The sequence below is a fragment of the Excalfactoria chinensis genome, chromosome 7 (assembly GCF_039878825.1).
Source record: "Excalfactoria chinensis isolate bCotChi1 chromosome 7, bCotChi1.hap2, whole genome shotgun sequence".
NCBI classification, from domain to species: Eukaryota; Metazoa; Chordata; class Aves; order Galliformes; family Phasianidae; genus Excalfactoria; species Excalfactoria chinensis.
This window is the reverse complement of record NC_092831.1, coordinates 19,703,828-19,724,899: the sequence shown is the minus strand read 5'-3', so window position 1 is coordinate 19,724,899 and position 21,072 is coordinate 19,703,828. Positions and strand designations below refer to the sequence as shown.

The following is a 21,072-nucleotide window of genomic DNA, read 5'->3' as shown; positions in this document are numbered from 1 at the left end:
ATGAGAAACTTTTACACAGCTATTGCAGTGTAACATATTCCTTGCTACAGTACTTCTACATGACATTTTAAGATCCTGATAGTTCTCATTGATATGGGAGATATAAATATCTCCACACACTTGCCTCAGAGTGCGTCAGGAAAGCAGTGCACACTGGAGGTCAATGGGGAGAAGAAAGCCTGCAAGTGATAGCAGGCCTCTCTCTGCCCTGCCTGCCACCCCAGCAGCAGGTCTGGGAGTGGGAAAAGGAAAGAGGGAGATGCAGTGTTCTCTGAGACCAGGGTGGGCTGCCAGCAGTCATCATCATGCTTCCCCAAAGGCAGAATCTTGGTCAATAATGATGATGCTTGGTACTGCTCCTGTTCTCAGCTACCCAGAGTGCTTCTTCAGGAAAGAGCCAAAGGGAAGGCTGTGCCTCATGCTCCAAAAGCACAGGAAAGGATCAGGGTACTACACATCAGAACAGTCCCTAGTACGTAAATGCACATCAGGTTGAATACAGCAGTCTAGTAAGGGTTACCCGTACAAGGTTGGATGCTCTCCAGTTGGGTATACTGCTTGTAATTCCTATGGCCAAGAACTGTGCCTCTCTAGTTATACTGAGCTGGATGTTTCAAAGCCATCATGTTAGACTGTTTCTGTATTACTATGGTCACTGTTTATAGAGTTGTCTCCATAAGTTACCAGGAAACAGACACTAAAGAAATGTTAATGTTTTCTTGAGAACTGGTGATGATGTATATATACATAGCATGTAGCACAAGTAAAGGAAAAGACAAATGGGACTGAGCCAAAATAATATAAAATGAAATGACTGCGTAACAACCTCTCAGCTTAAGAACTTAAACCGTGTTGCATTATAAATGATAACTATGCTCCTAAGCAAGGAAGAAAGCCTCAAGCTCCATCTTGAGAACCATAAATGCTATCCCTTTCTGGTCTCAACCATAAAAACCATAGGCTGGAACTACTGCTTGGTCCCTGGAAAGGGTTTGTGGACATTCAAGATTACCTCACTCATCAGAGGAATTTGGGGGCCAGCTTGTGCCTCAGATTAGAGTTCAGAAAGAAAACCCAAGGACAAGAGTAGTACTGAGTTAGATAGGAGTTACACTGATTGAATAATCTATAGCTGCAGAAACTACAGCTATTTTTCTACTGGGTTTCACTTATCTGACTTTCTTCTCAGGAAGGCTTTTATGGGGTACATCTATCAGTTTGGACACAGAGGCACAATGCTCATTGGCGTATGCCCATTAAACAGTAATAAAACTACAATGCAGTTAGCATTTCAACTGTCTTATTTTTATATCCTTGAAGTTCATATCATTGTCTTCATGTACCTTTGTCCTCCTATACATCTGCAGTCTACTATCTCTCTAGCAGACTACATAGGAAAGGTTAGAATTTTGATAGAAGGGTGCATTTTTTATAATTTGATGTCCAGCAATTCCAGCTTGGCTCCCTAGCAATGTAGCAGCCAGAGTTTGGGCATTTTGATAAAGGATGGGACAGATTATTCAAGATTTGCTGTAATTTCCCTTCTTACCTCAATGGGAGTGAGTTTTGCAAGACCCCATTGCCCATGCACTGGGCACTCACTTGGGAGGTGGCAGATGTAGGCTCCAGACTGAACTTACAGAGAAGGGTTTGGTTTATGGTCCCTTGAATATCAGGGGAGCATAATGATTTCTTAACTATGTGTACAAGACCTTCTTTTGCAAGTTATAGTAATTGAGTCCCTGGAAATGTTTTCATTGCTTTGAGGGACCCATATTTTTTGTCACTCTTGCATCTGACTTGCAAAATGGCAGTTTTCAACAAATACATCCCCAAACACACAGGAAAAAAACAAAACAACAACAAAAAAAAAAACCAACTAGCAGCCCTGAAAAGAAATACCACTTGTTTTGCCAGAAGTTTTCAGAAAGAAAACTGAAGTCCTGGTTCAAGTTCATTTAGTATATTTCAGTAGGGAGCATACTTGACTTTCTGGCTTCATCGTCATCATGGGGGATCGCACCATCCCTGGCCATGCTGCTCCCTTCAGTTATTCCACCCAGGCTGTCTGCTTTCAGCCAAGATGCTCCTTCCTGCCCTGCTCACCTCACTCATCTGCCTATCCAGGCCTGGCTGCTGAATCCTGCTCTCCACGATGGTGGAAGCAGCGTTCTTGCTTTCTCAGGCTTGTTGAGAAGAAAACTCAGTCATGTAGGAAAGGGCTAAATTAGTTAGCTGCATCATTGATTAAACAATCTGCAGCACGTTTACGTATTTATTTTCAAGGAGTTTCTCAGTTTCCTTTCTCTCCAAAGAACAATTGCAAACGCTGCTCTTCCAAGGTTAACAACTTGCAGCCCATCACCTCTTTCACCACATCATTTCATCCCGCAGCTTTCTGATTTGATGGCTCTTAAAGGTTTAGAAAGTTTAAATCGACCTTGACCTGCAAATGTATGATTTACAGTAGATTATATTGTTCTGGAAAAACAAAAATTTCTGTCTTGAAGCAATGCTGCATCAAAAGATTTACATTACTTCTCCCAGGTCAGGTCCCAGTGTATTTGCTGACACTGTAAGCTATTTTAATTCCTCCCCTATTGCTTTTGGAGGCATTCTTTCAAGTGTGAGGCAGAATCACGATATGAATGAATACGTCAGAATGTGGTCGACCTTCACATTGTCATGATTGTGAAGGTAAATTCTCTGATCACTTTGTCTTCAGGTCTATTTGTAAAGTCCCAGCTAATTCCTCAAATACATTTAGCAAATACATACACGGTACCTGTGTTCTTTTTAAAAACCCCACAAGTTACCTCCAAATATGCGACATCTGTTTGTGCTGGAAGGAAATGGTCCTCCTGCTACCTTAGAAATGTGGGAATACATTCTGGCGGCAGATTCTCATTTGAATCACGGCATTAACCAATTCATCTGGAATGACGAAAGGGTGCCTTTCTGGTGTTCCTTCAAAGCCTGATAGTTTGGAGCAATATGTACTAAAGAGAGCAGACTGGCACTGGATTGTTCCTGGTATCATTGCTCCCTTTTATCTTTTTTTGGCATGCTCCTTAGAAAACAGCAGAGAAAGAAAAATATGAAATTGAACACAGCAAATTTAATTATAAGACAAAGCCACCCACCTTGCTTTCAGGGTCAGGAAGTATAATCGCCTCCTTTTGACGCAAGAATGACTTTAACAACATATGTTAAATGAACAATTATTTAAAATAAAAGGAAATGACCTTAAAAACAGCTGCAGTATCTCAGGCTGCAGCACAGACAGCAGTGCAGAAAAACAGCCCGCTGTGGAAGAAGGGCACACGCACCACTGAGCGTGCTCCTGCAACGTGCCCTTCCAAAGACAAAGAGAATAGACTGCAAGATGCCTTGCATTTCACCAGCCTTGTTTATTCATGTTTGTTATGTTTGGTGTTTCTTCTTTTTTTGCTGGGTAGGGAGGAAAGACCGAATCTTAATGCCTGAAGCCGCTGTTTACTGCACAATGGCACTGTGACACTGGATTTTTTCCAGCAAATTGTATTTTAATGAACGCTGCACAAGCAGCGGAAACACCAGAGCGAGCATGTTGGCTCTGAGCGCGTATCTAAGGAGGAGAAATAGGAAAGAGCTTTTTGCAGCAGAATCAGCCCTTTGCTCTGAAGCCGCCCGCAGTCATGTGACCGTGCACGCAGCGCTCAGGGCAGCGCAGAACTGCCTGAAATGGGAACGAAATTAAGCAGGTCTGCCTCCGCCCCGCGCCGGCTCGCAGCCTGTCGACGCGCTGCCTGTCCGTATCCCTCGCAGCGCATCTGTAGAGCTATTAAATTGGATAATCCCTCTGGCCTTTGATACATTTCTGGACATGATTATTTCATTACTCGCAGTATATCAGTAGGATCATAATAAAAAGGACTTCTGACAACCTGCCAAGAGTTTTGTGGCCTTGTAAACACAAAAGTGCTCTAATAAAATTTTATTAAGTGTTAAAAAGTCATAAAAAGTGAAATAACATAAACTACAAAATTTACTGTCCTCAGCAAATGCTGAAAATATCGTCCATAGTAAAATTAAATTAGCATGTAATAGACACAGAAGCAGAGTGGAGTGGGTTTAAAAGAGGATCCGGGAAGGGGAAGGGAAAAAAAAAAAAAAAAAAAAAAAAAAAAAAAAGGAAAGAAAAGAAAAAAGAAAAAGAGAAAAAAAGAGGAAAAAAGAAAAAAAAAAAAAAAAAGAGAGAAAAAAAGAAAGAAAGATTGCACTTGAGCTAAACCCGATCCCGACGCCGGCTGACGGGGATCCCCGCGGGCAGGGCGCGGGCCGGGCGCCAGGCGGCGCTGTGGGAGCGGGAATGCGGCGGCCCCGCACTCAGCCTGACCCCGCAGCCGCGGGCCGCTCCCCCACCCAAAGCTGCTATTTACGGGGCTTTCGCGTTTTCTTGCAAATCAAGACCGAAAAAAAAAAAAAAAAAAAAAAAAAAAAAAAAAAGGAGAGAGAGAGAGGGAAAAAAATAGAAAAAAAGATGTAGAGAGAAAAACAATGCGGGGAGATCTGGGCTGCAGGGCGCCCGGCGGGGCGGGCAGCGACGGAGCGGCTCCGGGAGCTGCTGGCCGCCCGCTCCGCCCGGGCACGGCAGGGACAGGGACAGGGAGGGGGGCACGGCCGCCCGCAGCCCTGAGTGCCGCCGCGGGAGCCACGTAAGTTCACGCTTTCCTTTGCTACAGACGCTACTGAGGGAGAAGGTGCAGCCGATGGACAGGGACAGGGAAAGGGAAAGGGACAGAGACGGACAGGGACAACCGCGCACGGCCGCCCGGCGGGAGCCGGCATCCCGGACTCGCACGGGTCCCTGTCCTGCCCCCGGGCCGGGCACGGAGCTGGCAGCGGCCGTGTGCAGGAATCGGGGCAGCGCCCCCTCGGCTGGGTGTTGCGAGGGTGCGCGCCGGCCGGGCTCCCTTCGTCCCGCAGAGCAGCCGTAGGTCCCAGGCGCACGCAGCCGCTCGCAAAACCTCCCACAACTTAGCCGGGGGGGCGGGGAGGATAAAGGGAGAGTAATAAGCCGGGGGAATTGACTTCGGATTTGCGGGTAGGAAATCTGTTGAGTTTCGTTTTATTCTGGGGAAGCGGAAAAGTGATTCTCATGTGGCAAGGTTGATGTTCAAGGCCAACCCTCCCCCGCAGGAGAAGTAGTGCCTATGCCTGGCGTGTCTGCGAGCCCGGGCTGGGGCATGCTGGAAACGGGGAGCAGGTTTGGGGCACAAACTGGTTGAAAGAGCCGTGGCACAAGCAGGGACAAAGAATGCAATTCTCATTGAAGGGAAAGAAAATAAAAATGAGGTTCTTTTCAATAGAAAATCTAGAATTCCATAAGTAAATGGCATTTAAAATATTTTTGGATCTGTGCACTGTGTAGTAAGGTAGGGTTAAAAAAGAAGAAAGTATCAGCAGCTTTGTGTTCTATTTTGAGTCACATGAACAAATGGGAAAGTTGGAGGTATAGCACCAAGCAGGGCTTGCTTTAGTTCAAGTGTCTTAAATTAAGAATGGTTTCTAAAAATAGGTGTTTCTGTTTGTGTATCAGCTTGGCTGGACCCGTGTGCATATGTAGACCATACAGCCATAAAATGTATATTTATCCCCCAGACTCAAGGGTTGCAGTGGTTTATATGCGTTTGCATAAAAGGGTATTATTGTGTAATTCATATAAAACCTTTACTGACAAATAATAGAAATAAAAAAATAAAATACATTTGAATAAATAGAAAGAAAAAAAAATCTTCCATCTCAGATTTTTCTGTAAGGCTTCAGTAATCTCACAGTAGTGGTTCCAACCAATAATGATCACGGAAAATTGCACTTTTTCAGCTGCAGAAAAATACCGCATTCCATTGATACTGTTTTAAAAATCGGAGCCCTGAACCCCCTATGGAAATGCCCAAGTTTACCGTGAGACCTAAATAATGATTTTCTGTTCCGCTAATGAAATTTTCAGTCTTCTGTCACCAGATATAATGTAAAGACTGCAGAAGTGCAGGCAGAGAGTGCAGCAGCAATGTGATCAAAGCTTTGAACTAGTCTGAATTAAAAAGCCGCCGAAGCATTGCAGAGTCCCACATACATGTGGCTGAGGGGTGTGAATACCTGCATCACTTTGAAGGTTTTAAACGAAATGAAGGGGCTGGGGAGGTGTTTGGCGTTGCCGAGTGGCTCCTCAGGATTTTGGCTTTTGGGAACACTCCCAAGAACTCCCTCTTTATGCTGTGGTGTGCAGGGCCACATCAGCTTATGTTTAAATCTGCTCTGTAAGCATCCAGCTCATCAGCTGTCAGCTATTTTGCGCCGCACTCCTCCCCACCATGTACATGTGCCCTATCCCTGTGTCTGAGCCTGGCTGTTCTGTAGGTTCTCAGACAAGAGTCACATTACTTGCTTGTGTGTGCAGGATCTGGGCTTTAGTGGCAAGAGAAGCATCTATGTTTTAAAATTGGGTCTTCTGCTGTACGGTGGCTGTGTGCGCTGCATGGCATTGCTTCAGCAGCTGATTTTTTCAATCTGCTTCACACGATGTCATGTTCCAAGAGAAAGACAGGACAGGCAGCTCAATGTTGCATTTAAATGGGCACCATAAAGGCTTGATGGCCGAGTGCCCGATGATGCGCTCCTTTCAGTGTCCCGCAGCGGGAGCTGCACCCCCAGCTCACACAGCAGCCTCACGAGCAAAGTGCCGCTGCCAGCCGGGGGGGGCTACGGTGAGGAGGAGAGCACAGCTCCAGCAGCACTTAGAGCAGGCCGGCTGGATGCTGACTGGGCTCAGCGACCGGGGCTGCACATGTGTCACTTCTGCGGGGTTCTTTAAGCGCTTGCAGAATTTAAAGGCACGCACTGCCCGACAGGGGCCCATCTTGCAATACATTAACCAGATCTCTCTGAGTTGATTAATGGCTTCAGGCTTTTGTTGTCGGATTTTTTTATTTTTATTGTTTTTACTGTAATACAGCTGGGCCCTGTGCTACAGAAGTAGATAATGGGAGAAAGCTTGGCTCTCCTGAAGATGGTCACAAAACTCATTGTCTTCAATGGAGTCACGTTTTCATTGACTGCGTTATAATGTTTGGTACTAACTATGTGGGAGAGATTTAATATTGGCTTTTAGAAGAAATAGAATTAGCTCCTCTACAAATGATTTGCATGGGTTGTTATCAGTTTATTTCTGCAGGTAATATAAATGGCAACACTAAGTATAAAATAGACTAATAGCTTTTTAGATTTCTTCTCAACTACAGCGTAGTTCAACTGAAATCTTAACTTCAAATCAACAAACGTACATTGCTGTATGTAAGACCACCAGGTCTGATCTGGACCATATGAGAGCATGGGAAGACATTCAAAGGCAAAAGTGGCTATTTACATCTCATGACACTTTTTAGGACCATGGAGATGTGCAATTGTATGTCCAGGATATGTTAATACAAGAGGCAGTTAGTTAAGCAAGAGAGGCAGTGATAATTTGCAGCCCTCACCTTTGTGCATTTGATGGTATTGGTTGGGCTTCCCCTTGATATTTTAAACAGTTGCATTATAATGGGCTTCTTAAAATCTGATTTAAACCATAACACCAGGATGTAACATTCTGCTAAAAAATGGGGGGGAGAAACTGCTGGTCTCTCAGCCACTCCCACAGTCATCATTTCACAGACAGTTTTTTCTGATCTGTTAGCCTGCCAGACAAGAATGGCATCTATCCAGTGTAAATATTACATTTTCAACATTTGGATGGCATTTTGAGCAGTATTTCTCATCCCCTGAGAACATATTCTTTATACATACAGCATTATCTGCAGTTCAGAGTTAGACTGTGGTGGGAGGTGACTTTATAAGGTGAAAGATAATTAAATTCTATTCTTACTCTAAAATAAGCCTTCCTCCTTTCGGTTATTTTAATTTACAGTGAAAATGACTTAAGCACAGCATCACACACACTTTTTCTCTGGAATAGGGAGGATCCAGACATGATTTTGAAGGACTAAGTCCATGTGTAGACAAGATCTGTTGCTACTGTTCAGCAGCATAATCTGCACTGTGCCTATCTTAAAGTGAAAAGCCATACTAGCATCTCTGGGACTCAGTATGCTCACAGGAGTAAATCCTTCACTGTGACTATTCCAGTAATACTCCAGTGACAGTGCCAGATGCTGTCAGAACTCCTCACTGGAAACGGTTATGAAAATGAGTTGATCTTCCTCCACAGCAAGTAGTGGATATTCTTAGAGAAAGAACTTGTCCTGAAATTCCCTTCTTTGTTTTAAATCCTTCTCTTCCTCTTCAAAGGGAAAACGTGCAATATTTTAACCAAGGCCAAATAAGACCTTTTACTCTTAGTTCTTTAACTAAAACCTAAAAACTCTTTAACTAAAAACTGAAAAGTTGGCTGCTTTGCACAGACCTGTGCAGGGAAGGAGGAACTGCAGCCAACATGGCAGTTTGATCACAAGCTTTAGACTGGAGTGGATTTACACAACTGAATTATATGCCCTGAAATTTGTGTTTACAATGAAAAGAAAAAAACCAAAACTGACCTATCTTTAACTACAGAAGCATTGCTTAGGCCTGTTTTAATATTTACCAGATACAGCCCATTGAACAGGAACAAACATAATCCTGAAAATGCTAGCTTCACATTTTCCTGGTTGTAGGTAATTTTCCATCCTCATAACCTGCTGTTGGGAAAGAATGTCCTTATTTCCTGGCTTTGAAGTACAGCTTCCCGCCTTCCCTTCAGCCTGCACCTCACCATACTTTGTGTCTTGTGTTTGCCCAAACCCAATAAAATGTTATCAGCTGCAGTGTGACTCTCATTTGCAGTCCCTGCCTGCAGACGCCCAAGGTGTTTTGATGGTACATCAATTCCTGGGTCATGGAGCCCAATGCTCCCTGACTATGGAAGGAGAAAAGGAGTTGGAGATTTTTATAATGAGGAGCTGCATGAGTAAAAATACAGCTTTCAAACTAACAGAAGCACTTCACTATTGGCCTGAAAGAGCAAGGCGCCAGTGCACTGGGCAGCTCCTGGTCACAGCAGAGTCTGGCTGAGGCCCTGGTGGGCAGTAGGGTTTTCTCCCAAGCCCCACCACAGCTGTGCTGGGTGCCATGGCCCTGCACCAGCTCTTCCTGGTCAGAGATTGGCCTTGAGCTTGCAGTCTTTGTAGACGCAAAAATAACCCTGCAAATATGAAGCCTGAGTAAACTAAGGAGCTTGCAGGAAGCTCGAAAGAATTGTTCTGAGAAGTGTGAACTGTGCCCATCAAATGTGTACCTTAGAGGCCTGATAACAATGCATTCAGTGCAAGGCAGTGTTAACTCTTAAATGGTTAGCCATGCCAGTACAAATAATCGGCTAAACTGCTTGTCCTGCTGGTGGAGCCAGTCCACTGTAGAGGAAATGCGAACTTCTCAAGCTTTACTCTTTGCCATTGGAAAGGGAACTTCACAGTTTAGTGCCATGGCATCTCATTCCTGACCCTCTATCCCCTGGGGCTGCAGTGTGCACAGAGCTGAACCAGAGCACGTTTGGAGTGCCCCAGGAGTTTGTAGGGTAAGCCATAAGCACAAGGAATATGGTTTGATCTACTGCTTTTATGTAACTGCATAGTCTGGCTTATGCCCACATTACAGTAAAGCAACAGAGGGTGATGTGGAATGCTATGGGAAGATGTCTGACAACCTGTAGGAAAATAATTGAACTACCTATAATATAGTGTGAATGAGATCCTTGTCCTTGTCCTAGTATGCACAATGGTGAGGCCACAGCATAGATCAGTTTTCTGCCCTCAGAAACACAGACCTGTTTGGGGAAAGAGCATTAGTTTCTTTTGTAATTGTTTGTTTGTTTTATGCTAACGGTAATTTTGTATTCTGACAGTAGAGAGTTCTGTCTGAGAAGTAAGTTTTCTTACACAGACCATACCACCACTCACATCAGAATTCCTGACAATCTAAAGCAGAGATGAAGCTGAAAATACAAAGTTCTGGTCTTTCTAGACAGCAAGGTTTCCTCTTCTTGCATCACTGTGCCTATGGCAGATGAGGCTCTTTATCTCCTCCTGAAACACGGAGCCTCTCTGCCATCCTGCACTTCTCCCCCCTGGGGCTCTCCAGCAGCACTGCTAGCACACATTCCTTCCCTGCTAAATGGACAACACCTTCTGTCCATTGAGGAGGGATACCAGCTGTTTGCCTCAAAGCTTGCATCACTGCAGTGTGAGCAGAGCTGGCTGAATTCTGAACCCAGACTGGAAGGTATGTCCTCCAGGTAGGTACTTACACCAAAGTTTTACTATGTGAGAAAAGTGTCATCTGTTCTCTACTTGCCATTCTTTAGCATGACCACCATGTGAAAGCCAGAGCTGTCGGATTAGGAAGAACAGCTGAAATATCTCTAATGACATCCAGCGCTAGAAATTGCTTTGAAGTTGTATAGCTGCTCTTTCTTTTCTATGAGTACCAAATGCAGAAAGGAAGGCAGAAATATATATATATATATCAGTGTTAATAGCATCAGTCCACATATTTAATTGGGCAGTAGTTTATGTCATTTCTTTTCTTCTTATGATTACTTAAGCAAAGAGGGGAAAACAGAATTTTCTTGATGGTAATAAAACATTTATTGTTTACTTTTGAGATCAAAACCACTTACACAATATTTACCAGAGGCCAAGAGGCCAACACTTAGGTATTTTAAAATTTTATTTTTATATAGTTCTGTATTGCTATTGATGGTGATCCTGAATGTCACATGGATCTCTGAGGGCTTCTGAAGTACTACCATAACTTTTCATAATCATCCATATATCAGAAACATCATCATGGCCCCAAGCTCCTGGAGTTCAGAGACGTGGTTTGAATTTTGAGTGGTCCTGTGTGGAGCTAGGAGTTAGACTCGATGATCCTTGCAGGTCCCTTCCAACTCAAGATATACTGTGAGTCTATGATTTTGAAATCTAACAGAATCTTGCTGATTTTAATTTATTCCCCTTCCTATCACGTGGATGTTTCCACCGTACAGGACAGGAAGAGAAGGTCTATATCCTCAGCTTCAGTGAACTGATTCCTCAGACCTTGCTAGTATGCTGGGAACTGCAATTTGCTCTTTGAGGAAGGCCGGTGTAGTCTTTGGTGATCTGCGTTGCCACTTTTGTGTAAGAAAATACCATTTTGATTGAGTTTCAGCTTTCTCAGCTCTGAGCATCAAACCCCAGAACTGCAGATGCCCTTCTGAGCTGCTTGCTCTGAGCATTGCACACAAGTTTCCCCTGAAAACACCAATAAATGCTGGCACAAGATAGACCCTGCAGTTAGTGCAGTCCGTGAATACCCAGCACCGCATTCTCCAGCGTACTGTGATCAGACCCTGTAAATGACATTGACTCCATAAATACAATTTAGTGTGTTTCAGTGTGTGTTTTAGATCATGACTTACACCCTGGAAAAAGGGCAAGACTGTCTACCAAAGGCCACATTCTGCTTTCTTGACAAGCAAGGTTCTTCAATTGGTTGCTGTAGGAAAGGTATTCTGGAGTGTGAGCAGACCCAGGAGATGATGAAACCCTGGTCCTGCACTTAGTTCTACAAGCTCCACTGAGCACAGAGAGGTTGTATGTGGCTGCTGATTTCCTTTGAAGGGCTGATACAGGCATCAGTACGTGCCTTGGCATGTGTTGTAGGTTAAATAGTAGGTTTTAGTTTAGCACTGAAACTACTCTGAGTCTGTTGTTGACCCACTTTTCCCATTTCTTGTATATACAACTGCTGGATTCTAACGTACTGTATAAGACAATAAATTGGAAATCAAAGGCATAGCTGCAAGAAACTGCATAGTAGATGAGTAAGATCTACAAATCTCACCTGCTATTCTGCCCAATGACACAGAAAAGAGAAAGAAAATAGAAAGAAAAGTGCTGTCACTTGTATGCCCACGTAAAAATATTAGAATAGAAAGCTGCTTATGGATATTTTGTATTAAAATCCTCTCCTGATAGTTTGAGTTTTACTTTTGTTCTTTTATGTGACTTTAATATGTCCAAATCATTTTTGTTCCTTGTTAAAGAGATATTTCCTCGTTTGATTACATCAAGGTACAACAAAATTAAAGCTTTCTAAAATACAGTTACCTGGAAAAGGGAATTGCTGATACAGTTTTAAGTGCAGCTCCATGACTGACACTCATTGTTTGAGCAGTGAAGGAATTGCCATTTTATATAGGACTGCATTACAGTGTTTAGATAAATTACCTGATGTAGGTCAGTAAGGTGGGACCAGTTAACTTTTGACTGTCTTAAAAAGGCCCCAAAAAAATAACACTCTCCTCATCAAATACCCAATGAAGGGACATCACCCTGTAATATGTTGAAATAAAGAATAGGTGTAGGTGCGTCCTAATTGTCTCTGGTGGCTAATGGAATATCACATGAAGTGACTTTATATTAATTGATTTTATTGATAATTTGTTAGAAATTTTGTCAGCCAAGGGAGAATATTCACATGGGAGATTCTGGTGCAAAGCTATAGAAAACAGACCTTACTATTGATGCTTACGTGCATTTCATTAGCAAAGGGAATACTACAATGGAAAGGACCAGGAGGAAACTTCAGCAGTTTCCTTAACTTATTTTCTGGATGACTGTTAGATAGGCACTGTTAGACTGTTAGAATGCTAGAAATAAATAGTGTGATTATGGGATAAATTCTATTTGATTACCATTTTAGTCTTAATCCTCTTCACATGTCTGTCAATAATATATACCCAAATATTCAGCAGTGTATGATGTTAGCTGTGTTCTGGAACTAGATATTATCTCTTTATAAAAGACTTCAGTGATACAGCATTGCTACCAGAGTTGGGCAGAATGCTTCTGCCAAGTATTCTATTTACTTATCCAGAAATTTACCTTAATAAATACGTATCTTTTAATTCCCCAAATGAAATAAAACATGGTGTTGGTTTTTTTCTGTGAACAACCTTCCTAAATATTCTACTCTTGTTCTCTTTTTTTTTTTTACTTTAGATTTCATCCTAATGGGTCAATACAGACTTTTTTAGTTGTGCATCATCTTTGAATATCTAGTATTGATTTCAGCATTTGCAGTGTGTAGCTGGAGTCAGATTTGCTTGTGCTAGTTGCTGAGAATTGAGGTAGAAATTATTTCCTCTGAGTGTTTCATTTGCTCTGAGCCTGCATCACTCCAGTCCTGTGATGAAGTTGTTGCTCTGTTGCACTATCCCATCAAATCAGGTTAATGCACTGTAGCCCATGGCCACCTCTGCTACAGGAGTAACATTTTGAAATGAGAGGTCCTGACAATTCAGAGCGGGGGATGAAATCCCATCACAGAAAGGAGCTTTTCTTTACTCGTTCCCATTAAGTTGCCCAACTCATTGAGGACAGCTGTTCACTGCATGCACACATCTGGCCCAGCCTCTCTACATGTAGCATCATTCATCACGATCTGTCACGTTAACCTCGCTGCCCACACTGCCCCAGCATGCTGCAGAAAACTTTCCTCTCTCAGCACCTTACATTTCACTCTCTTGTAGGCATCCTTTGTTCATTCTAACAACAAAATGGTACCATTCAGGAGCTGTAGCAACATAATTGGTAGTGGCACAGCACACTCCTTTGGTCATCGACAGGTCTGTGAGTGCACAATCATGCTGGGATGCCTGCAGTGTCATGTGCTGCTCCAAAAAAAATGAAAAAAAGAAAAACAAGAAAAAAAAAGGGGGGGAAAGGGGAAGTAAATTAATATTTCCATTGTGCTTTTTAGCCTGTTGACTTTAAGATCTCCATGTACGTGCTAGGAGAAACCAGTCTGCAGAATGATAAACTGAGACCTTGCCTTTACATGGCAATCAGCAGTGAAACTCAGAGTTTCTTCTCTTTAAGTCCACTGCAGTCAGCTATGGCAGGTTCCAGCAATGGTGATCTCTTCATGCTGATTAAATACCAAACATTTTATTTGGTATTTGCTGGTAAAAAAATATAGGGATTCTGGAACAAATTAATGAATCTGAAAACTAACAAAGTTAGAAAAATATACATTGATTAGTCCAGCAACATGCTAGGAATTATTAAGTCTCTGGATTGTAAGAGCAAAAAGCATAATTACATTTTATTTCATTGCTGCTTTATAGTTGCTGTGAACCCTGTTGGCCCAAAACACTATTTCTGCTCTTTGAATACAATTTGAGAATTTTCCATGTCATACTCCAACCCTGCCAGCTACGTAGCTTCACTGCAAGTTTATGATTCCCGAGACCAGAATCAAACAGATGGAGGTGTTGTGCTGTTTGTGAAAAGGGAGGCTGCGAGGGCAGTGCCTCCCAGGTACAGCCACCAGCCAGCCTGTACCATTGCTAATAAATTTTCTTGATGTTGCTTTGCCGCTTCACAAAATGCAGCAATCCCTGACACCATCAGTATGTTTCTCAGACGGATTGGTTATCTGATGTGAGCTGTGCCTCCATGTGGAGCACAGTTATGCTAGGCTGCTGCTTAAAGGCGGGTATTTTAATTTTGATTTTTATTCCATTTTTCTTCTGCTGAAGGATCTGCCATAGGCAATCTGCAGCCCAGCTTCCATTGCTCGTACTTAGTTCATACTTGGGGAGGAAGAGGCTCCTTGCTCATGTACTGTAATGCTCCAAACATTTCATGAGCAGGCGGGTATGGGGAATTTGAAGTTCTTGCATATCCATTTTACTTTTTTTTTGTTCTTTTTTTTCCCAAAACCTACTCTTTGCCTCTCTGTCTTCTGCAGAACTTCTGCCACATTCTCTGCTGTCTGCTCTAGGTGGTTGAATTAGGCTGTCTTTCTCCAAACAAAAGTACTTTGTTTTGCTTCTTAATTTTCTCCATCATATCCTGTCTATCTTTTGAGTCATCTCAACTGTCTTATGTATCAGGCCCAAAACCTTGTCTCCATCATTAGGTATTTGTTTTCCTTTGCCAGTCTGTAGTCTATTGCTCAGTATTACAGATGACTTTTCTGTAGTACATCTATTTTTCATCTCCTTCTGCACATTTTCCTCTCTCTGTCCTGTTATTTATGGCAAGTTTATGTTGTTGTTTTTTGTCTCTCAGTAGCAGCCTGATAAACACTTGGATCACTTTTGGACTTGGGCAAATGGCAATTAACTCAAAAATAATAAGCGGTCGATGTTTACTGAAACAGCACCGGCCAGTTCTGCCAGTGCTACACTGCAAACTAACACAGCATTGGTTTATTCACAGATACCAAATTCACCTACAAACTTGAAGGATTGTTTGGTAAGGACCCAGTTCTTTCCTTAACGTGCAACAGCAATTGTATATCTGAATATCTTGCTGCTGGACTGTGACAGGCTGCAAGACACAACTGTGATGAAATGTGGATCCTTCCAAGACATTTTATGCTTGTCAGGTTGGCAACAAATTTGTGCTGATGATAGGACTTGTCTGAGTCACTAAGCATCGCAGTCCTGTTTCTGTTTACCTTGCCAGCCCATTTGCAGACAGCTGTTCTCCAGCAGGAGACAATGTTAAAACAAACACGCACATGGAAATTGTCCATAATAATTAAAATCCCAAGGCAGCAAGTCCCTTAAATACGTGCTTAACTTTGTGTACTTAGGTGACTGGTCTAAAGCATCTACTGAAACATCTTTAGCAGTTGTCCAAATTATTAAGATGTCCTTAAGCTGATAAAAGAGTAAAAAAAAAAAGTAATTATTTTTGTGTTCCATACATATGTCATTTGGTAATGCCCACATGGCTGCAGAGTGGGCGGTTTTTGCAGCTGTCTAACAGTTTCTTTCATACTTTTGACTCTTCTCTGCTATTGATTCTTTGACAGTACTTCTGTCTGCCAAATTCTGAATTTGCTGATAATTCATCTCTTCCTTCTTTATATCTTCTATTTTTTTAATATAAAAGGATACTTTTTCACTTTAATAAAATTGTTTGTACATCTTATCTTTGTACTCAAGATTCTATAACTGATCTGCTTTATAGGAATAAATGTGTTTATTGGGTGTTCTTTAATATTATCATCTTGAACATTAGAAGTATCAGTATTTAGAAGATGGCTTTCCCACTATTTTGTTGGTGTCCATTACAAGATTAAGTTTTTTTTATGTGCAGAAATAGGAGTAGATGTCTGTAGCAACTAATTAATCTCAGGGAAAATCTAGCCATTAGATGGATTGTAAATCCCGGTGTAAGAAAAGGTCTTAATTAAGAGACATTATTTATAAAGTGGATATAGCCAGTCATGGACTCAAATATTTTTTTTCTGACAGAGAACCCTTAACATACCTTTTAAGAATCATAGAATTATAGGATCGTTTGAATTGGAAGGGATTCTTAGAGGCCATCCAGTCCAACTCCCCTAAAATGAACTGGGACACCTACAGCTCCATCAGGTTGCTCTGAGCCCTGTCCAGCCTGATTTTGAATGTCTCCATGGACATCCACCACCTCTCTGGAAGACCTGTGCCAGTGCCTCAACACCTTCACTGTATATATATATATATATAAATATAAATACATCCAATACAAATTGTAGTTTTAGTGATAGAGTTGCCTAAGAAGAAAAGGTGTTGGACTCTGGCCAGCCTTTACTGGAAAGCTCTCCTGGCCATTACTGCTCTGTAAGTTGAGCACAAACTCAATACTAAAAAAAAAAGTAGATATGATTCTCATGTTGTTTTTAGTTGTTTTTCCACCATGCTTCATTCTTATTCTGAGTGGTACAGAATGTATATGCTGAAAATAATGCTTCTAGGATTCAAGTGTTGACAACTTCCTCCTCACAAAGCTTCCCTCGACAGCTGTGTGTCAGCCAAAACCTCCTCCCTGGTCCTTGGCTCCCACGCAAATAGAGAAGAGCTGAGCTGCTCCCTTCCTCTCCTCACAAACCCCCCAGCCTACCAAGATGGTCTGAGGATATACCAGGGAGGGGATCTCAGTGCCACACTGTGTATCTCTTAGGAGAAATTATCCATGTCACCAAAAAATAGAAAAAAGGCTGTGCAATGGTTAGTGCCAAGTGCCATTAACCTGCTATCCACAGAAACCTACACCATGGCATGACAACAAATCAATATTTCTGTGTATGATGAAGCATAGTGGAGCCATCTGCTCTCAATGTGTGGCCTGTGTCTCAGGCTGCAGGAGCATCTGAGAAACTTGTTGCACATTTCTGAATGTCACATCTCTACTACAGATGTTGCCATCTGCGTAGAAGTGTGATGCTCTGCATCTTACGTACCGTGGCATTTGCAGATTCTTAATCTCTTTAATGGGTGTTTTTAATCATGCTGGTTGTCAGTTGCAACCACCACTTTTCCCTTCACGATTGGGTGGCATGAGATATTAATGCTGGCAGTTCATCCATTGCTGCAGCTACTTGCAGAGGACCTCAGCTACCTGAAACATTGCTGTCTGAGAAAGAAATACATATATATTGTTCCAAATGTGTCACTCCCATAAAGGGCCATAGTGAGGACAGGGCGCACTTCCCCCAATTTCCACAGCTCCTGGCTGTTTGGCTGTGCATGGGATGGGTCCTTCATTTTGCTTAAAGGCAGTCTCTAAGAGGAATGTAGGGGAAATTACCAGATCAGAGAGCTGAGCAACAGCTAAGAAACTGAAATACTGAATTTCATTGTTGTGGATGATGTTCCCACACAAAGCCTCATAAAAATCAAACTCCAGGCATTAGGAAGTCTTAGCCAGCACTTATAAGACATCACAGATGCTTATTATCATGTCCACATTGTAGAGTTTTTGATAATCTATGATGTAGCATAGATATAGTCACAGAGACTTTCCTTACCTGCATTTATCATTCTGGAAAGATCATGTCTATTAATCACAGATAAGAGCACAGCCTATTGTGTCCCTGACAATTAGAGTTCTCTGCCAGCAGAGCAGACACAAATGCCAAGCTGAACAAAATGTAAGATCTCTTTACAGGGCTTTTGAAGAAAATCCTGTACACACTATATGTGCGGTCTTGAATTGTTGTAGTGTTCTGCAAGTGGATCATAAATAGCTCTAAATGCTGTCCCTTCGTCAGGGACAGAAGGGCCCAGATATGCTTCTAGCAGTTGCAAATATACACTGACACTTTAAATAAGCTTGGGGGTTGCCTTGTTTTTGGGAGATCGGGTGAAGGAAGCTAATGGTCATCTCATTTGTGCAGACTTGAACGTGTAGGAGCTGATTCCTGCAGGCTGGAAGCCCCATTGGAGGGTCCCACTGCAGAGGTGAAGGGCACAGCTCCTGGAGCTGGGCAAGAAACTTTGCTTTGGGCCCACAGACCTTTCAGAATTTGGAACGGTTGTCTCTTCTGTGCTGGGATAAGGATAAACCTTTGTAAATTCTAGGCGATAAAAAGGGAGAGAAGCCATAGCAAAAAGAGCAGAGGAAACAGTTGAGTGGATGTATGGATCATGGATCTGACCTGCAGTTCTAAGGTCATGCTGTGACCCCTCTGAGTGGCTGGAGGACAGCAGAGGCATCCATTCAGGTCTCACTTGGTTCAAATGTGAGACCCCTCTGCTGGGCTGGCCTGTCTTCTCATCCCCTTTTATCCCTGGGTTTAACAAGATGGAGCTAAGGAACCTTCCAGCAGAAAGGAGTTGTTGAAACTTTCCCTTGAAAATGACTTGTTGTGACAAATAAGCATGAACCAAATAAGTAATCAGAAAGTTCCCAGCCATCAGAAGCAACCTGCCTATTTAAACCTGAGAGAGAGCAATCCTTTCAGCATTTGGGCATGCATTTTACAATGTAAACTTCACTTTGCCCAGGCAAATGCTACAAAATAGTATCACTGTCAGAACTCAGCGTTATCCATCCCTTACATAAATAAAGATACCACAGGAGAGCGTCTGAACCTCTTCATCTGGCTTTGCTAGCTTCTGAAGTACTAAGGTAATTCAAAAAATACAGTGAGCACAGATTTTTTTTCTGAAGTTCATTATACGTATTCCTTTTCCTGTACTCTTGCACACTGAGGTGGGAAGATGTCTAGTCTTATCACTGAAATAGTAAATAAAACAATTAGGCATTAATGAGTGGAGTACCCAGGACTCTGTCAGATCTGTTGCCTTCAGCTTCCTCTCTTAGAGAATGTGAGGGCAGAGGAGAAGCTGGGGGAACCCAAGCACATCTGGGGCTCACCTGAAGGAGGACTGGGCACAGCAGGCTCTCCTGAGTCTTCTCCTCCAGATACAGCCCTGGGCTGCTTCACTGCAAATGGTAATTTATGGCAGCAACACCTGGTTACATCTGTAAGAATAACGTGTTTGTGAGAATTAGTATATGCTTTCAGAGTCTTCCAGTGGTCATAAACAGCATTTTAATTTGTTTCCTAATGTCCCCAAAGAAGGTACCTGCTATGTGAGCAATATAAATGGGAAATCCAAAGCAGTGTTTTTCAAGCCCTAGCAAGATATATAGTTCTGCAAACAAGACAAAAATGACCCAATTTTTAGTTTTTCCCCTGAACTGACTTGTAATTCATTTCTGCAAGTGTTCTGAGCTCTGAGTGAGCTTGTTGCTGGAAGACCAGAGACAGAGAGCACATTTTGAGACTATTTGTTTTTTGGAGTTTTACAGGTTTGAAGAGAAACAGAGTTTGCTCTTGGTTGATATATATTTTCCCTATATTTATTTTCAAATCAGCTGGTTTTTCTGCAGAAAACAGCACTTGTATTTTCTTTCCCTTTTACAGAAGGACGTATTTATATTTTTAATACAGAAATGTTGCCATTTGGAGACTGGAAGTTCTAGGAGCAATGTTGCAGCATGTGTGATTGGGGCAGCTGTGTATATTCTAGCACTGTGACAAGAATCATAAGTATAGTAACTAGCATGCTTTTGAATAGAGAAGCCCTTGACATTCTGGATCCCAATACAAGCTCTTCTGGAAAGCCTTATACTTGGGCACACTGATTTCCCAGTCAAAAATTCACCCACTGCTCCCGTGCCTGCTCTCATTGCCATGTATCTTTGGAGTAAATGCTCTGGCCATGATGTGAGGAAAGAATTCAGCTCTGTGGCCCTCATAACTTGGGAGAGTGACTGGTGGTAGGAAGACTGACTTCTCAAGTTGGGTTGGAAGGGACCTCAGAGATTGTCTAGTTCCAACACTTCACCATAGGTGGGGTAGCCAACAATTAAATGAGGTGCTGGATCACATTGCAATGATTTTGAGCTGTTATTTTTGGGGTGAAGTTCCTCCTTTCAAAGCATTCAGTAAAAATAAAAGGCAAACTGACCACTGATGTTAACTGAAACTTATGCATTATTTGCACACTCTAGTACTCTTAAATGTTTTGATTGAGAAAAATTTACCCTTACATAATTAGTATTAATTATCAACTGAATCCTGTATAATCTAGTGCCTTGGAAGTGATCTTGGAAATGCAAGATCTCTCTCTATCTAAGAAAATCTTTCAGAAATGTCAGGTGGAGTAAAGAAGATTTGATACTGGGAAGAATTTCTGCTCAGAATGTGTGGTCAAGTATTGGAACAGGCTGCCCACTGGGTTGGTGGAGTCACTGTCTCTGGAGGTGTTTTAGGAAAGGATAGATGAAGCACTTAGGGACATGGTTTAGTGGGCAACACTGGTAGGTGGACGGCTGGACTAGATGATCTTAGAAGTCTTTTCCAAACTCAGTGCTTCTGTGAAGTCCACCAAAAAGACAAATAAGTAGATAGTTCTAGAATTGGGATTGTTTGGGATCTTGAAGAAAAGGCATAGCTCTCTGTCACCAAGATGAGTCAATGTCCTTCAGCAGAGGCTGAAACTCATTACTTTCCCATATCTGTTAGGTGACTTGTGCAATGCAAGCTGCCAGTGCTGGTGCAGTTTCCAGTTAAAAATGGATTATGAAGTGCATGGCATACTTTTTCACTGTTTTACACAGTGGTTTAGGAACCGTGGTGGCTTAAGCTGAATCACACTGTGGGGGCAGAAAAGGGAAAATCAGATGTGGTTTATGGCTAATCAAAGGCATTTGAAAC

At 42.3% G+C, this 21,072-nt stretch overlaps 1 long non-coding RNA gene across 1 annotated transcript in view; it reads left to right on the top strand.

The window, feature by feature from the left end:
* Window positions 1-4,545: 4,545 nt before the first annotated feature.
* The window catches only part of LOC140254828 (uncharacterized), a 121,065-nt gene continuing 104,538 nt past the window's right edge, over window positions 4,546-21,072 (top strand). Inside the window, exon 1 of the long non-coding RNA XR_011904328.1 lies at window positions 4,546-4,697. This is a non-coding gene — a long non-coding RNA (uncharacterized lncRNA). The remainder of the gene's footprint in view (window positions 4,698-21,072) is intronic.